This window comes from Lasioglossum baleicum, chromosome 5, assembly GCF_051020765.1.
Source record: "Lasioglossum baleicum chromosome 5, iyLasBale1, whole genome shotgun sequence".
Taxonomy (NCBI): domain Eukaryota; kingdom Metazoa; phylum Arthropoda; class Insecta; order Hymenoptera; family Halictidae; genus Lasioglossum; species Lasioglossum baleicum.
In genome coordinates, this window is record NC_134933.1 from 3,383,461 (window position 1) to 3,391,143 (window position 7,683).

A 7,683-nucleotide genomic window follows, 5' to 3' on the forward strand; every position below is an offset into this window, starting at 1 on the left:
CTCTCTCTCTCTCTCTCTCTCTCTCTCTCTCTCTCTCTCTCTCTCTCTCTCTCTCTCGCTCTCGCTCTCGCTCTCTAATGTAAAAAGCTAAAAAAACAGTATAAAAAAAGTTACCACGACGGTACTCGAATCCGAGTCCACGGCAGAGCAGTTCAGCTCGCTGCCGCTACGCCACACCATTACTTACAATTAGTAAAAGAGTGAACTATGTAAACTGACATATTGCATCCACAAAACTTTAATTTGCAAATATCTTGAAAATTACTGAATAGTTGCCTCTATAATGGGGTATATTCGTAATCAGGGGAACGAGATCTGTAACTCTGTAAAGTCTCAACTAAATCTGTGACGCGAAGGCTTTGCATTCTCCTTGTGTAAATTGTCACTTTTCATGACTGCAATAGGATCCTCGTATTCACGGCATTGAATATTGGCTGTAAGTCGTGAAACATCGTAGCCCTCTGTAAATACGGGAATCCTACTACTATGCGTCGTGTGACGTAGCAGCTGAAAGGGCGTGGTCACGCGGCGAGTACGGGACCGTCAGAGGTGGGGGTAGGCGGCGCTAGCTGGAGACCCCTCTTGCCTCTGTGCCCCCCCGGGGATCTTCTCGTCAGCTCACAACAGTACTCGCCCAGCCCTGTACTGTAGGGCTGTTCGAGTACTCGCAAAATGCGAGCCGAGCTAAGCTCGACTCGATTGGTCGAGTCGAGTCGAGTACTCGCACGAAGCGAGCGGCTCGCATCGATGCAAGCTACCCGCATCGAAGCGAGCTACTCGCGCCGACGTCATCGGCTCGCATCGGTGCGAGTTACTTGCATCGATGCGAGTACTCGACCGGCTCGATCAATCCAGTCGAGCTTAGCTCAGCTCGCACCGATCCACAGTGCGCCGGAATGCCTGTTTCTTGGACAAAATTCAATAACTTTTGTTCTGTTTATGATAGAGACATGAAACAAAGTGGTTTTTTATTTATATTGAGAGCAATCACAATATGATATTATTATAAATATAGTATTTATTTAAACATTAAAAAACGATATTTATAAACAAAATTTTGTTTTATTGGTGGTTTTCAGTAGATATATGAATTCGCAGTTCAGTTCTTCCGAAACTGAAACTTCGTTTTAAATTAAATTTTTTGCATAAATAGCAACTGATCGGAATTGTGGAAGAAATACTAAAAGTTGCATTATACAACTTCTTCATGTGGACCTATATTGAAAATTTAACAAATACGCTTTGTAGATCTGTGTTAATTGAACAACAAACGTCTACTATTTGATCTTCCTAAAATTCGCGTACAGATTCGCTTGTAACTAATTTCCTACTGAATTTTTTAAATCTTTTTCTCAAAAACTGATTTATTTTGACATAGTATGAACATTGTTTTAAATCGATATGAAGCAGTGACTTTTTCGATTTTTGTCAATGGTTCGGCGCACTGTGGCGAGCGTGCGATTCGTACGAAACGAACGGCATGCATGAAGGAATTGATTCGAAATAAATTCAAGCGTAATACGACATTGAAGTTCTCGCCGTGCCACGTTTAAATTATTATATTGTACAAACTTTAAAAAACGCAATACTCTTAAAAAAATCATTTTAAAAATATTTTATTTGTCTATATTTCAATATATGAACAATACTTCCAGCAGATACGATTAGAATCCCACACCGAATGATTTTCTTTTTCGTTAAACACTTTTTTTTCTTCTTTCTTAACCATATAATTGTTGTAGTGATATTTCTCAAATATATTGTCAAAGCAATATTTATATTGCATTTTTACGTTTGTTAAAAATGTTCAATATTACATAATACACATACAAAAGGTAAAGAAATATCGAAAAAGTTGATTTTTATTTTTTTTAAGTACATTGCACTATATATATATATGGTATATATAAAATTCTGAAAAACATTAAGAAAAATGATTTCGACAATATCCCATTACTGAATTTTTATAAAACTGTTATCTCCCATACTTCAATAGGAAATATGCATTTTTTTCGAATGTTTTAAAATATGCAATTTTTTAAAGACGTTCGCATAATTCGAAAATCTGAGAAGCATATGCATTAATAATCACGATGGGACACAACTAACATATTAATATAAATAAACGAGTTATGTACTCTGGAAACTTTAAAATAAAACCCATTTCACGGCTACACATCAGATACATTGTATACATTGTTCGTTTCGTGTAAGCCGTTCGCTTCGGTGCGAGTAAGCTATCTCCTCGCATCGGTGAGATCGGTGCTTTGAAAAATATATTTAATATATCTCTACAACAATTATATGGTTAACAAAAAAGAAAAAAAGCGGGATTCGATTCGCAGCGGGAGACCTTGCCGTCTGCACTAATTGTATCTGCTGGAAGTATTGTTCATATTAATTGAAATATAGGCAAATAAAATATTTTTAAAATTATTTTTTTAAGAGCATTGCATTTTTTAAAGTTTGTACTCTATTTTTCTGAATACAAGAATGTTCACTATTACATAATACACCTACAAAAGGTAAAGAAATATCGGAAAAGATTATTTTTATTTTTTTTAAGTACGATGCACTACATAAAAAATTCTGGAAAAAATTAAAAACGGTTGTTTTAACAATATCTCATTATTGAATTTTTATATACCTGATATTTCCCAAACTTCAATAGGAAATATGCATTTTTCCGAATTTTTGGTAATTTCCAATTTTTTAAAACCTGTTCGCAAAGTCTGTAAAATCTGAAAAAATATACATTAATAATCATGATAAGACACATCCAACATAATAATTTAAACGTGGCACTGCGAGAACTTCAATGTCGTATTACGTTTGAATTTATTTCGAGTCGATTCCTTCATGCAAGCCGTTCATTTCGTACGAATCACACGCTCGCTGCGAGCCGCGGTAAGCTCGACTGGACTCGCATCGATGCAAGTAACTCGCACCGATGCGAGCCGATGACGTCGACGCGAGTAGCTCGCTTCGATGCGGGTAGCTTGCATCGATGCGAGCTACTCGCATCGTGCGAGCCGCTCGCTTCGTGCGAGTACTCGACTCGGCTCGACCAATCGAGTCTCGACTCGACTCGACCAGTCGAGCTCGAGCTTAGCTCGGCTCGCCTGCAGCCCTACTGTACTGACCTGTGATATTGACTAATTTTAAATTTTCAATAAATAGTTTTGGGGACATATTGTAAACGTTCATTCGTATGTTTATCGTTTTTAATCAAGGAATTTCTTTTGTAAAATTAGATCTAAATAAACCTTCGAGGAAGTTTTATGACAAATTTATTTAGAGATCAAAATATCGCATTTGTGAATATACAAATTTTATTCGAATTCCTAATATTTAAATAACTGAATTTAACGGAGCTGTAAGTATGACGATAACTATGACCACCGACGAGATACTGTTAAAGACTGCCAGCCTTACGGGAGTTGGCGGGACTCGAATTTTTCGGTGTTCTCTTACGCCCTCTAGGATATATTCTGACTGGAGTGAGAAACAGGAGGCCAACGACGGCATTTCGTCGGTGCAGAAGACACTGTATTGGTATCGTGTTAGCAACGCGCCCGCGCGCTACACTCACCAACGTACCTTTACTATATCCGTGTGCGCTGCTTGTGCGAGCCACAATCTATTTTTAGAACTTGCCATGTTGCCATGCTTTACGGCTTACGGAAACGAAACTGAAATTCGACTGTCGAGCCGTCGAGCGTATGAATCGCAATCTGGAGCTAGCATTCGAGTCCCCGTGCAGCGGGGATTTTTTTTTAATTTTTATTTTTCATTACTTTTTTAATTACATTTTTTAACCTTCCAAAAAATTAAAAATGTAAAAACTATGTTCAAAATATGTATTCATTTTAAATAGAAACGTTTTGTTACTGTCATAATTGCATTAATAAAAATTGGTATATGATCGAGAACAGGTTGATGGTATTTATTTGGACTGATTGGAGAATACGAAAATGCAGGAAGTATTTTTTAGTTTATGAATCAATTTGTAGATTTATTAGTTGTCAAACAAATAATAAAATAAATTGTATAATATATATAAATTGATTTTATACTAGCATACACAAGTTTATTTGATCTTCTGTCTTCCTATAATAAAAAAACACAGTCATAACTATAATTATAATAGAATTTCATAAAATATTGAGGTTATTGCAAACTCATCTTTTTTCGCGATGATGCTCTAATTTTATTGTTTCTCTTGAATGTCCATTTCCTTCCGAGACAGTGCGTTTCTAAGTGTAAATAAAAAATGTTGATATAAAATGTATCATAATTAAACTACAATTATTCTAATAACGTAGAATGTAGTACATATTAAGTTTTAATTACCAGGATTTTCTTCTTCGACGTTAAGCACCCTTTACTGCTTCTCGTAATTTACGTATATGGACATTAGGGTGGACCTTATTTTTCGACCATGAAATTTTTTTGTCCCGTAAACCAGAATTGTAACAAATGTTGAGAAAATGATCTGGAAAAATTTTGGGGCCGATTGGATCATGGGAAAATGAGGCGCAGCAAATTTGAAAATTTTGAATTTTTTAAATCTTTACATAAATAGACGGTATGATATATCGTTGAATTTGTCTTTTTTCTCTTTAAGAATCCGTATGTAGCATAAACAGTTGTTGATAGAAAAAACATCCGTGACTTTGAAAACTTTAAATAATTACTTTGAAAAAAAATTTTTTCTCTGATACTATATCCACCTCCTTATATACTACAACTTTTGTTTGAAGAGTTTTTTTATATATACATAACTGACAGAGATATTAAGGGGCGTAATTTGCATTATTCGGAAGCATACAACTGCGCATATAGCTATTTTCATAGCTACATGCTGCCGAATAATGAAAATTACGCCTCGTAATCGAAAAAATAGGACTTTTGAGGCAGATAGCGCCCTAGATCGATGTTTTATCTAGCGTTTTTGACTAGTGAAAAACCCCGTGTTTGTATTATCGAGAAATGAGTAAATGAATATCTTGCAATCCTGGAAGTCTCTCTACTACCTTAACTAAATTCATTAATACGCTCCAATCTACAAAAGAAAAACAGTTAAAATATCGGAAAAAGAAGTTATTATGAATAACAAGTAGACTGACTGAAACATAGACTGAAGGTGGTCAATGATACCGCTGAACGGGGCGTTAAACTAATGGAGGATCATATTAAAATTTTATATAGAAACAAAGTGGAGAAATAATATATACTATACAAACTGTGATGGAATATCGACAGCAGTATCCTGACGCCACAAAACAGATTTGTCAAAGGATTTTTAAATATTTTTTAATATAGAGAGAGAAACACCTGATCAATCCCTACATGCGATCAATTGCATTTTTAAGAGGCATTGAAGACAGCTTATTAACTGAGAGTTATTAAAGTTTTCATTTTTCTCAGAGTCAGTAAGTTCTTTATTTTTCTCGGAGTCATTAAGTTTTCCATTTTTCTTGGAGTTATTCAATTTTTCATTTTCCTCAGTGTCGTCAAGTTTTTTCATATAGTCCAGTCGGCAGGTCGAAAAAAGGCGTCTACCTGGAAAGTATTCCGAACTTAATGAAATTTTGACACGTCATTTAGGGGTACTCTGGGGAGTCGAATCTCAGTTTTCGACATCGAGGACCCTGTGCTAACTTGGGGAGGGGGAAAAACCACTACTTTTATTACCTTGTCTTGGTTTTTCGCATATCGGGCTCGAGTCGGGTACGCGATACATCAGACACATCGGGAAGCTTATGACTAGACTGCGGATTTTATGCATGTATGACAAAAATGTACACGTTCAATTTAAAGCAGTGGACATGTTAAAAATATTTAAGGACATCAATGTATTAGTTTCAGCTTAATAGGATAATTAAAAGAAGAATACAATTTATATTTGGCTCATGTGCCGTGCAATCAATGCAAACATTTTTTATTTTGCATAAAGATCCGCAGTGTACTCATGACTCACCTTTGTCGGGCGGCTTCTAAAACAATAGAACAAGATCGCGCGAACGAGTTATCGCGATACCCGAGAATCAACTGTGCGTTCTTATATGAAATAGATAATAATAATAATGGTACGTATTTCTTTCATAACTTGTCCATAATGTGATTTTTATATAAGTACATTAGGTATATTCGGCAGACATGTGCATGATCGTTATTTGTATTAAAATTTGAAATAATGCACGTTTCACGTGAAAAAATTATAAGAAAATATTTACAACGTGGTATGTAATAAGTTATGATAACTTTTCAGTGGGTGATGTTTTTATTAACTGTTAAGTAACCTACTTAACTATCATTAATCTTACACAAATTCTTAAAAGATAATATATAGTATACAATATAAAATAAAATAGAAATTAACTTAAAATAAAATCATATAAAATAAAAAACTAGAGGGTTATTGTTGCTCGCTCGCTTCGCTCGCTCGCGAGTAGGGTTGTTTTTGCTCGCTCGCTTTGCTCGCTCGCGGATAGGACTGCTCTTGCGAAAGGGTTAGTGGTACGCATGGCTAGTAGTACCTATAGCTATTAATGTTTTTTTTTTATTTGGTGTGTGACTCTCCACGAGCCACACAAAGAACTTCCCGATTCGTTAGTTGCAGTATATTATTATCATTATTAAGTGTACGTTTTAAGAAGATTATACGTTTTCAGGGAAATTCAATAGTTTTCTACTTATCAAAATGTTTGCTATATGGCGTCACATTAAACCAACATCGTATGCTCGTTGCTCGCTTGGTTCCTTGTTATAGCATACTAATGTTGCAAAATAAATTGTTTTAATTAGTTTTTCGCAAACGATACAACTCCTCATTATCCGGGTTTGCAGTAGTGATCTTGGTTTTCTTCGATACTGTTAATTTAAATTGTCCCAAAATATATAAACTGCGCTCAATTTTGAAACTCTGCTCAGTGCTACATACAATATTTGTAAAGTTCGCCTTTCTGATTTTTTAAAATCCAAACATACTTCCTTGTATGTTTGTCCCTGACTTTTATGAATCGTAATCGCTTCAGCAGGAACCACTGGAAATTGACTACGTGTGATTTGATATTTTTCCTCACTCGACATATTTACTTGATTCGATATTTTTATTATAATAACTTTATTTGATCCCCTTGGGGTTACAAATTAACATACTGCCTCCTTTATCACAACTCTCATACAAACTTAATACTTAATTACTAATTACTTAAATCGAACTTATCAACTAATCTTAACCTAAATTACTCTAGAGAGAGAGAGAGAGACACGCTTACATTGAGCTAGCATATTTGCTAACTCACCCCTTTTTCCCCCAGCACCTCGATTCCCGTAGCCCTTCTCAACCCCCCTTCCCTAGCCGTGGACTCCCTTTTCCGGTTGCTCACTTCCACTCCCACTCTTCTCATTCATTCCCATTCTCCAATCATCTATCATCCTCATCCATTCCTCCCCTCCTCCTTCATCTTCCAACATTTCCCACATACTCTCCTGCCATCCTTTGCTGTCATCCATCCACATACATACTTCCCACACATGCTCCCACGTTTCGTTTTCCCATCCACACACTCTACATTTTCTCCTGTCTTCATCCATCCAATATCTCTCACCCATCATCTCATTCCCTAACCTGTACCTTGCCACCCTCTGCCACCTACTCTCACCCCACCCTTTCTT